Raw genomic sequence first — 11,818 nt, 5'->3', positions numbered from 1 at the left:
ACAGAAATACATGTAAAAGTTTTCATACATTATAAGTAGGAACAAATCGCCTTCTTTCATAGATTTCATTTTATTTTCATATGTTCTCTATAGCGTCTGTATAGTGTATGTTCTTCCGTATTGAGGAAATATTTTATAACCATACTTTAAAATCAAGTTCTTATGTAAGAACAAATCGTCTTCTTTCAGAGATTTCAGTTTTATTTTCATATGGTCTCTATAGCATCTTTATAGCTTATGCTCTTCCACATTGAGGTAAGATTTTATGACCATACTTTTAGATCAAGTTCCTTTTTTCAAAGTTTTCATTTGATGAGAATAAATTTCCCAAGGGAATTTATGTAGCAAAATTTGTCTGGGTACAAGAAAAAGGGCTTTTTGCCCTCCTCCTTGAGCTGCTGGAACTTTCCCTGTTTCTTCTTTCGGAGTTGTTGCACTCGTTTAGAAAGATCCTCGGCTACAAAACTCTGACTTCCTGGTTGTTGACCTGATACTTTGTGACTCTCAGCTTCTCTATGCACTTCTTACAAATTCTCTCCTTTGCAGTGAAGGTTGCCAACGCCATATGGATCCTTCTGGGAGCAGATTTTTCTCCTGAGCTGCCAGAAAATCGGGTTGGTGTTCGGTGACATCTCTCTATTTGTCGTGTGTCATCCTCCTCGGCACAAACAAATTGCAGAAAATCAATTACTGTCTTGCGACAGTCTTCATTCTCTGGAACTGGAGCTTCAGGAAACCCAAAGATTACCAGGTTGCTTCTACGACTTCTGTTTTCGAGATCGTCTAACTTCTCAACCAGTAGCTCTTTCTTTTCTTTCAGGTGTTTTATCTTGTCTTGAACATTACGAACATCAAAATCCACACTTTTGAGCTTTTCTTCACTTTCAAAGAAAGATCACGTAGCTGCTTGGAAATGATTTTTTCAAGACGAGCTTCAATTCGGGTTTCAAAATCTGTGAAAAATCTTTTAAACCACTGAGGTGGAGCTTCTTCTGATTGATATGACAGTTCTTTCCAGGTAGCTGCACTGCCACTCAATACCGCTTCATCGTCAGTGTTATCACCCATCACATGCACAAGGTCCATACGAGTACGGTTGCGAGAGCGGTCCATCGAGCTGCTGCGATACTCTCGCCCGGTTCCAGCCCGGGGAGAATCACTTACAGTTACGTGACTGAACTTTTGTTTCTTACTAGCGGGTGAATTTGTACTTACTAATTGCTCTGATTGATCCATATTTGGTCTCCAAAGTACATAACCATCAAAAATCAAAATATGTTACTTCAGTTTATATCACGTTAGTATAACATGTGAATTTTGGCAGAGTTTAAGATGAAATCGGAAATACGTGTTTACTGCATAGTTCATTGAGAGCGCCCTCAAGACAACACCTTTCTTGTTACCAAAATAAATTAATCTCATTTTCGGAAATACGAACCTTATTTAATTTTCGGATTAACGAACCTTATTTCGTTTTCGGACTAACGAACCTTCGGATAAACGAACCTTATTTCGTTTTCCGACTAACGAACCTTCGGAATTACGAATCTCATTTCGTTTCCGGACTAACGAACCTTCGGAATTACGAACCTCATTTCGTTTTCGGATTAACGAACCTTCATAATTACGAACCTCATTTCGTTCTCGTATTAACGAACCTTCAAAAATACGAACCTCATTTCGTTTTCGGATTAACGAATCTTCGGAATTACAAACCTTTGGAAATACGGACCTTCGGAATAACGAACTTTCGGAATATCCGAACCTTCGAAATAACGAAGCTTCGGAATTACGAATGTATGCGCAAAATTCGTACACAAATGGCATTGCTCGATATGCTGCATATTTCGTAATACATAAAAAGGAAACTGGCCGAACTTTCTCCCTCTGGAAATGAAACGAAATCATATATTACACATTGCAAAACCTTTAAAGGAATACGAAATTACGTTAGCGTTTTGGCTCAAAGATCAAACATAGAGATGTAGAAATTATTAACATGCATCGTTTTTTTTTTCAGAGCAAGTCTACAACCCATACTTTGGGCATGTGTTTAAGTGATATTTAGAATGATGAGAGTTAAAAATCAAATCTAATTCATAACTAGTAGTACTATGCATATGTCTGTACAATGCACCGCAACAGTCACATACTCAAATGAAAATACTGAGAATACCTTGCCTCTTTTAGACAACGACTAGGTATGTTATCACCAAATAGAGATGAAGGTTAACAAGATTGGATGTCACAATTCAAAATCTTTTTTAAGCATGTGGAATTTAGCGCTTCAAACAAATGGCAGCATAAGTTAATATTACGCAATATATTGGCGGCTAGCTTCAGCTAGTATTCAGTGCTATACTAGCATTTTACTGACCTCGTGCATGCAGCTATAGCCTCATGTTCTTTAATTGGCCACATCTCCCATCCTCATCGCCCCCCCTTCCCTCCTGCAACAGCGATGTACGTCGATCTTCAATTATTCAGAAGGGATGATGCTTTTTTTCCATTTCCTTCTCTCTTCGTATTATTGTTTTTCTTTCTTTTTGTCTAATTCTTTCTTTCTCCTTTTTTTTTCTTTCGTTCTTTGTAATTAGTATTTCTGTTTTTCTACCCATTCTCTTTCCAACTTTCTCAATTTTTTTTTAATCTATGGGGAGTCTTATTTTTTTCTCCTTAGAAGCGATGATGCTATCTGTCCTCTTCTTTCTTTCTTCGTTGCTTACTTCCCTCTTTTTCTTTGTTTCTTTCTTTATTTCTCTATTTATTCTTTGTTATCTTTGTGCCGGTTTTTTTTATTTCTTCCACTTCAGAAGCGATGATAGCAGCATGGATCCAGAGGGGGGGGGGGGGGGCTGAATGGGCGTTATCCCCCCGCCCCCCTTCGGATAAAAAATAATAAAGAGACATACATTTAGGCCTATAGTATTGGCGCTAGCCGAACATAGGATTTAAAAAATAATAAAAGAGAGACGATTTGATCTTAAATAAAGCCGGTGATTTTTTTTTGTGGCTTGTCCAATTTCGCAGGTAAAATACTCTGCCAGGCCCAATACCCCTCTACTGCCAGGGATATTCGAGGGAATCCTAAATTGACCGAAATGTGAGCAGCGACTGATTTTAAAATGGTCATAACTCTTTACCCGTATGTTGTATAATGAAACCTTCTACACACGAAATGATGCATGGTCACTAGCGTACCTACGGGGGGAGCAGAGAGGGCAGTCTGCCCCCCCCCCGACGAGCCACAACCCATGCAAAGGACATATCCCTGCTCCCCCTGACGAGCTTGAAAGACCTTTTTTGTCCCCCTGACGAGCTTGAAGACCTTTATTGCCCCCCCCCCCCCCTGACGAGCATGAAGCTTTTTTTTTTTTTTTTTTTTTTGCTTGTCAAATTTTTTTCTGGTACGAAATCCTTCATTTGTGATTGAAGACCTTTTTTTTTTTTGCTTGTCAATTTTTTTGGCGGACGGTTTTGCCCCCCCCCCTGTGAAAAATTCTAGGTACGCCACTGTGCATGGTTCATGGGCGTTATGGTCATGTTATTATTTTTCATATTTGCGTTTGGAAAAATGGAGAAAAGGTGTAATATTTTACATCGTCTTTTTTTCAATAAGTACAACCTAGAAAATTATGATTTCATGAACATTTCACAAAGTAAATAACCTGAGGAATTGTAGAGATACCAAGAAATTTGGAAGATAAAATGATAGTTCAATGTTCACCCTTTCAAATCTTGTTTTTTTTTTATAACCATCCTCCCAATAATTCCACCCCTCCCCCTAAAATTTGTTTGCATAAAGACACCTTTTTTCATTATTATTTTTTTTTTCATAATTGTGGTTAATCCCCCCCCCCCACTTTAAAAATATTGCGTACGATACTAGCTGTCTTTTTTCTTTACTTCTTTCTTTGTCTCTTTCTTTCTCTCTCTCTCTTCGCTCTTTCTTTTTATCACTATTTTATATTTGAATTGTTTCTTTACTTGTTATCTGCGGGTTTTTTTCCCACTCAGGCACTGGAAAGGAGACTATTATGTTCGCGCTAGCACAGCTGATGTCGATAAAGAATTAGCTGCAGCTGGTCGGTACTCCATTTCCATCTCACGCGTTCGATCACCCGTGCCGGCCGGCTAGCTAGCTGCAAGGCATGTGATATGTCATATCACAGCAGCAGCAGTGCTAGGGAACTTAGCCCTTTGCGTGCGACGGGCTTCCACAGAAGCCCAGCGAGTCGTTCACTTAGCTACAACGGGCTTCTACAGAAGCCGATATATCTTTGGTTTAATTCAATGAAGTTTTTCAGCTTTTTCGTAATTGTTATGTACTAAAACCTTTGCCACTATTTCCTTTATAAACCTATTTCGATAACAGATTGAAAAAAAATATACAGCTACGTGGGGAAAAATCCCGAAAAAAGGAAATCATTTCAACTTTACCCGATTTTTTCGTTGGAGCCTGACGGGGAGGATACATTTTGTGACGAGCACGTACGCGCGCGCACAAGGCCTGATCACATGATTTGTTTTGATCACGTGATTTGATCCATATCGTTGTTCTGATAGAATATATACGCTAACATCTTTTCTGCAAGATCGTCACGTAATAAGCTACGCGTTTATTCACCATTTTCGTCTTATGTGTTTAATCAAGAAGATATCACTCTAGATAGAATGATATCTCCTTGGTTTCATCGATCGATTGTATTTTCAGAAAAACAAAAAGCTTGTAATGTCTTAGTACTTTGAGCTGATCTCGGTGCACTTTTGAACTTTTTCCCTCCCCATCATCCCCCTTCTTATTATTTTTGTCTACTATTCTAGAAAAAAAAAGATGAAACGAAAGCAGTTAAGCACACCATTCATCTTCTGCTCTTTTCAAAAGGGAAACGTCCATGTAGTTCATGATATCAGCACTATCCGAACAAAAGAATGTCTGGGCGGCCACTCAAACAAATTCCTTCCGAAAAGAGCAGAATTCACATGGTCAACGCCCCGAACAAAAGGAAGATTAGTGTTTATCTGCAGGATGACCCATTTAATGCTTTTCGTACTTAGCAATAGAAAAAGCTTTTATAAATACTTTTTTTTCGACCAACATACCGTATCAAAAAAAAAATTGTCTCATTTACCGACAACACAGGTGCTTATGACATCCGTCAGTGATTCATATTGCATAAAAGCGCTACCCCTGGGTGATGACGCATATAAGGATGAACGAAGAATCATTTAGGGAAATTATAGAAAAAATATTTTCAGATGACACGGAGAACGAGAGAGAATGGGAGACAGAGATAAAAGGGGGAATAGACAAGTGCGCTTTTGCTAAAATTCCATGAATATCTACTTAAACGAATAACAACATGACTTTATTTGTTGGTTAGATTACTTTTAAAAAATCCCACAACGTTTGTTTGTCGCAATTCGGTCCCCAGACCCTTTTTATCATTATTCTTGTTTGACCTTGCCATACCCCCCCCCCCCCCCGATGGAAATGTTCTGACCTACACTCTAATATTGCTTGTTTGTCTCCTTTCTCCGATTTTATGTTTTTTGGCGAGTAACGCGGTAGAAAAGATAAAAATAAAGACCGTCCTGGCCACTTTTTTCCCCCGTTACGACCCCCCCCCAAAAAAAAAATCGCATTTGGGGTGCTTACCATGGTTAGCATCTAAACCAAAATATTTGGAAAAATATGTTATACAGGGACAGCAATGTTTTTTATGGTGCAGGGGTTGAGCTGTGGGACGGGGGTAAAGCGGCACAAAAAAATCACAATTCGTTAATTCATGTCATTTTACAGAATGAATTTACAATAGGTTAGGTTTTAGAAGCTCTTCACCTTATTTCCTTTTCTCTCCCAGATGAAAACGTTTGCATTGAAAAGTTGCCGGAAACATAATCACTTCAAATGATAAAACCAATAATGAACTAAAAGTTTCCTCGCGCGAAATGGAGGAAATAGAATGATACAGGATGATGATTTGTTTGTCTGGCGTGTCACCCGATAGAACCCTCTCAATCCTACAAACTTTTATTCATGTGTGACCTACACCCCCCAAAAAAAAAATGTTGATACCGACCCAAATTTTATTGATTTTCCTACTTTTTCGCCAATTTCTTTCTCCTTTTTTTTAACCGGCGAATAGCGTGGTAGAAAAGATTCATAGAGGAAACAAATTGTTTCCGTAACTGCAAACAAACATATGGGGCGCTTACCCTGGTTAGCATCAAAACCAAAATATCTGATTAAAAAAAAAAAAAAAACAGGGGCCACTGAGCGTTTTTTTATAATGGAGGGGTTGAGCTGAATGTGGGAGGGAGTGGACCGTCCCCCAAAAAATCATGAATTCATATAGACTTCTGATTTTTTTGCACATGTTTGCTGAAAGGGTGAGGACTGAAACTTCCTACCAACTCCGCTGCCTCTGTACTATGAGATTGAACGATGAAAACGATAGAGACAAAAATGAATTATAACTATTGTAAATGTTTTTTAATGATTTATATATTACTTTGTTTTCGGCTGTGAAATCAAGGAGACAATATAACAAAACGAAGAAGATAATCGAACAAAACGAAAGAACAAAAAAAAACACTTATGATTACGGATGCTATAATTTATTCAAGAAAAATTACTTTCTCGTACTTTCAGTAATTGCTATCATGGCTCTTTTTGAGGGAATAGTAAGATAAAGAAAGAAACGTAGAAAGTGACAAGAAGAGAGTTGGGAGGTATGATTTCAGACTTACAATTTTAGTCACTTTTATTCGTTTAACACTTTGAAATAATTTCAGGATATTACAAATCGAATACCGGTGCGCAAACTTCAGAAACAAAATTATTTTATCATTATAATAGCTGCGTGGAAAATCGAATTAAATGAGACATATAATTTAAGAAAAAATCTAAAAAAAGAAAATTACTTTTAGTGAAAGATTGAAGCCTCTGTCTTGCCACAACCCTAAGCCCGAAGTTCACAAAAAATAGTTTAGTTGTGCATTTTTATACGATGATGATGATCATCATCATATTGTCTTATGCGAAAGATATCTACCCATGTTATCAATAAAGAAAATGGAAGATGATATAAAATTTTAAAAGGTTTTTCGAGACATTATTTGAGAAACTGGGGGAAAACCCCCCAAAATTTTCGACATGATGACCACAATGCAATTGGACGAGAGGCCCACAAATCCAACCATCTCCGATACCATGGATACAAGTTGGCAAAAACGAGGCATTCTCTCGGAACCGTTTCCGATGAAGAGAGAGAGGGGGAGGGGAGACGTTAGATGTAATGTAAAATGACAGGTACTGAGAATAAAAAATCAGAAAGGATTGAGGGGGATGGGGGCGATACATATATAATTTAAATGAGAAGAACTCAGGGGGAAAAAAGGTGTAGAAGGGAGGGGATAACATGGATAAAGACGATATATATATAAGGGAATGAAAGCGGTAGATAATACATTCGGTTACAGGTTAAAAACCAGAGAAAGGGAAAACGAGGAAATCCCTAATTGGTACCGTTTTATAAATATATTATACATGTACATTTTATATTGACAAATGCGCAATAATTTAAACAAATTTACCATCTGCCAGTGAAATAGGAGGATTTCAGTAGCTTTCAAGTGTTATTGAAAATTTGTAAACAAATTTTATATAAAACGGGCCCCTGTTAAATTTTTGAACACCCCCCCCCCCCCTCGCTTTCTCTCGTTCTCTCATCCGATATTGCTCTTATTTTTGTCTTCTATTTCAAAGGAAACAAACAGAAAATAAAGGAATTTAGAACACCGTTTATCCTTTGCTCTTTTGAAAATAAAAACGTCCATGCAGTTCTTGGTATCGGCACTCCCCAAACAAAAAGAAAGTCATGACAGACGCTCAAACAAATTCCTTATAAAAAGAGCAGGGGACAAATAGCCAACGCCCTGAATAAAAGAAAGATTAGTATATTTCGTCAGGATGACCTACTAAATGCTTCGCGTATTTAGCAATACAAAAAGCTCTTACTACTTTTCATATTAGGACAGTAACATTAAACAAATTAAATGTTTACTCATTTATTGACAAAACATGGCAGGCGCTTAAAACATGGCAAGAACATTTTCTTCTTGAGCATGACAGTGCTTTCTTCCAAAAAAAAATACAATTTCCCCTGGGTGATGATACATATAGGGATGGAAGAAGATGCAAGTGAGATAAAAAAAAAATGCAAATCGAGATACATGTATAGAAGAATGATAAAACGACAGAAAGGATGAGAGGGAAACAAAAAGGAAATAGACCAAAAAGGTATAATGTAAACCATACTGTGCGCTTTTGCTATTGCATGAATATTTACTTATAAAGAATAATAGAATACTAGTCCCCCACCTCAATTTGTAACTCACGCCATTTTATAGAATGAATTTGTCATGTTAGGTTTTGGAAGCTCTTCATCTCATTATCTCTTTCTCTCCCATGTGAAAATTTTTGCACTGAAAATTTGACAAAAGCATAATCAGTTCAAACGCTAAAACTAACAATGAACTAAAAGTTTCCTCGCCGGAAATTGAGGAAATAGAATGAGAATTTACGTTGAGGCATCCACCTAAAAAAAAAAACACGTTTGTTTGACGTGTCCCGACAAACCCCTCTCAATCTTACACCTACCCCTCCCCCCAAAAAATGAAATAATTTTTTTGGCCAGTTTCTTTCTTCTTTTTTTTCTTTTGTTTTTCTGGCGAATAGCGTAGCACAAAAGGATCCATATAAAGAAAGAAAAAAACAAGTTGACCTTATATTTTTTGGGGGGCGCTTACCCTGGTGAGAATCAACACCCAAATATTTGAAAAAGATGTATAAATAAATTTAATTTAGATACCACAATCATGACAATTTCAATAGATAAAAATAATTCACTTTCTCTCATTATGACGAACAGCAATCGGTAGCATGGTTATTTTGGAGGGAAAAGGGGAGATAGAAAAATGAAACGTAGAACGAGACGAGGAAAGCGTTGGGAAGTATGATTTCAGATCCACTATTTGAGTCACATTTACCCCCTTCGCTCTTTGAAATTGCAACAGGAAAACAAATCGAAGACTGGTATGCAATCTTCAGGAACAATTTTTTTTTTATTACAAACTATAATTCATGAAAAGAAGAAACCAAAGTCGATTTTTAGTGAAACATTGAGGCCACCGTCTTAAAGCCCAGAAGCCAAAAATCACAAAATAGTTTCGGACTTTCGTTACGCAGCATCATTATCGTACTTGCAAGGGAATATTCACCCTTTTTTATTCATTCTGGAAAATTTGGTATGCTGTGATTTCACCCAAAACGGATTATCGTCGTAATTATACACTTTGCAAATGATCTGTATACAAGGGGGTAAAGAGACCATTCATGAGTAGCGTGTGACAATAGGCAATGAAAAAAGCACCAGAGCAGACAACAAAGCGGTATCGATCGAACCCGACTTGTCCGCGCGTGCTGATTGCCCTTACGCATTTTTGTACACAGTGCCTATTGACTTGGGAAAAAGCGAAGATTTGACAACATAACACGACTTTTTCCTCGTAAATTTCTTAACTATTCTGTTGATTTGAGAAGCGAGACCTTTAGTTCTAGAAAGAAAAATATCTGATCTTTCATCTTTACATTCACTAAAAATCCTGAAAATACTTCAGTTTGGCGCAATTAGCAATAGATTAGAAAAAACACCGCCACAGATCCAAATACCAGGAATGTACAAAAACGGTTCCGCCGCAGGAAGAGGTATCCGGTTTCGCGGGCCCGCACGCAAAGGGTTAGTAAAGACTTTATTATGGTTATTTTGGTTTCTAAAAGGAAATCAAAACATGGCGATACAAAAATAATTGGTACGTATATGTTGTAGGCCAAGGCCTCCGTTTGTTTCATGCACATGCAGGGCAAATTAATTAGGCCCCTGGCGCCTAGCCCTGCCTATAATAATATGTATCCCGAGGCGTAGGTCCTAACGACCGAGTCCAAAAGCTTCGCCTTCACTACCTTAAGTGATGTTCGTGTATCGGTAGTGAAATAGAATGGAGCCTAGACGAACATCAAATGAGGTACGCCTTCATTTAGTCTCTGTAGTGTAGACTAGGCCTAGGCCTATTTCCGCTGAACTGTGTTTGCTTATCTTATCATACATTATAGGACTACAGATCGGGATCGTTTCGCTTTTGCATCAGGTAGATTTCGAATCGATCTGCGATTTCCCCAAATGTGCAATTTGCGTTTGCGATGTTTTGAAATCGGCAGTGAATTAATACGTGTCAGGAAACCGATACTGGCTCTTGAGACTGATAGAAGCGTGGAAAAGAAGATAAACTTTGTGAAATGTAAGATAAGTTGTAATAAATGAACGGTAAGGACATTTTGTTCCAATAGTTTTATATTTTTCCTTATAATAACCGGCAGGTACTATTCACTCGGGTCTCATGCGCTTTCGTAATCACTCGGGTTGTGGATTTCGGATACGATTTTAGCGATTGTTTTACGGTGTCTCAATGGGAAAAACACTCTGGGAAATAAAATGAACTTGAAATTTGAGTTTTGTTTCAAGCCAGCAAGTGCCTTAAATAAAATGAACTGAACTATTTTTTTAACATAACAAACAAGCGAATTTATTCAAGTATATTTTAAGTCGTATATGATATATGAGTCCTTTTCGTTTCCAGTCTTAATACCGATCTTATGGTCGTCATCACTCTTTCTCCATATACCAGGTTGCTTTTTCACATGCACATTAGTCTTGCCGCCAATTCGTTTAAGGTTGCGGCGGATCCGTCACAACCTACATTTAGGGAACTGGTAAATTTACCGGAGGTTGCAGCGGATCCGTGCCAATCTTTTCTATGAATATTAATGTAACCAGAATGAAAAGTCGATCCGCCACAACCTTCATTAATGGAACTGATAAATCTACAGGAGGTTGCAGCGGATCCGCGGCAACCTTTTCTATAAATATTCATGTGACCAGATGACTAGCTAAGAAAGACATTTGTGGGAAATTGTGCTTATAATCTAGGTCTAACAGTTACAAAGAACGCTAACTTAGATTAAGGTCCTAGAGATCTAGATCTATTCTAATGTAGATCTAGACCTAGATCTAGAATAGATCTATAGCATAATCTAAAATCGAGATTTGCTCTAGATCTAGGCCTAATGTTGTTAGTACTAGGCCTATAGATCCCCCTAGATCTAGTTGTATTTCTAGATCTAGATCTAATCAAAGTTTAGGGTCTAGGATCTAGGTCTAACGTTGGAATAGGTTCTAGATCTAGATAGGCCAAACGCAGGCTATCAAAGATATCAAAGGTTCTAGATCTAGCCTAGGTAGACCTAGAGCTCTAGATATGAATCAAATACTGATCTAGACTCTACCCAGCAAAAAGGTTGTTTAAACGTCAAATGTAAAATTTTATCTAGGCCTAAGTTATACTATAGTCTAAGTGTAAGAGTAAGACAATTATGACTAAATCTAGAGGTATAGGACTATTAGCCCGGCACCCTTTCGAGAAAACCGGGGGAGCTCCTCTCGAAATAATGGGTTGTGGGAGGGGAGTCAAATAAACGCACCTTTTCGGGACAACCGGGGTAGTTTTTAACGAAAGGCTGTGTTAAATAGTTTTCTGAACCAGTCATTTGTATGAAAATTATTCATCAAATAATTTTTATGTCAAATCTGACACAAAATTTGACTTTTTAGAAATAAAAATTTTTTTTCTTGCTCGCTCATAACTTCTAGTAGATTTTTGCCTATAAGACATATCTGGCCTCTCAAAGTTTGTGGCT

Source organism: Lytechinus pictus, unplaced genomic scaffold, assembly GCF_037042905.1.
Source record: "Lytechinus pictus isolate F3 Inbred unplaced genomic scaffold, Lp3.0 scaffold_28, whole genome shotgun sequence".
NCBI lineage: Eukaryota > Metazoa > Echinodermata > Echinoidea > Temnopleuroida > Toxopneustidae > Lytechinus > Lytechinus pictus.
This window is presented reverse-complemented; position numbering follows the sequence as displayed.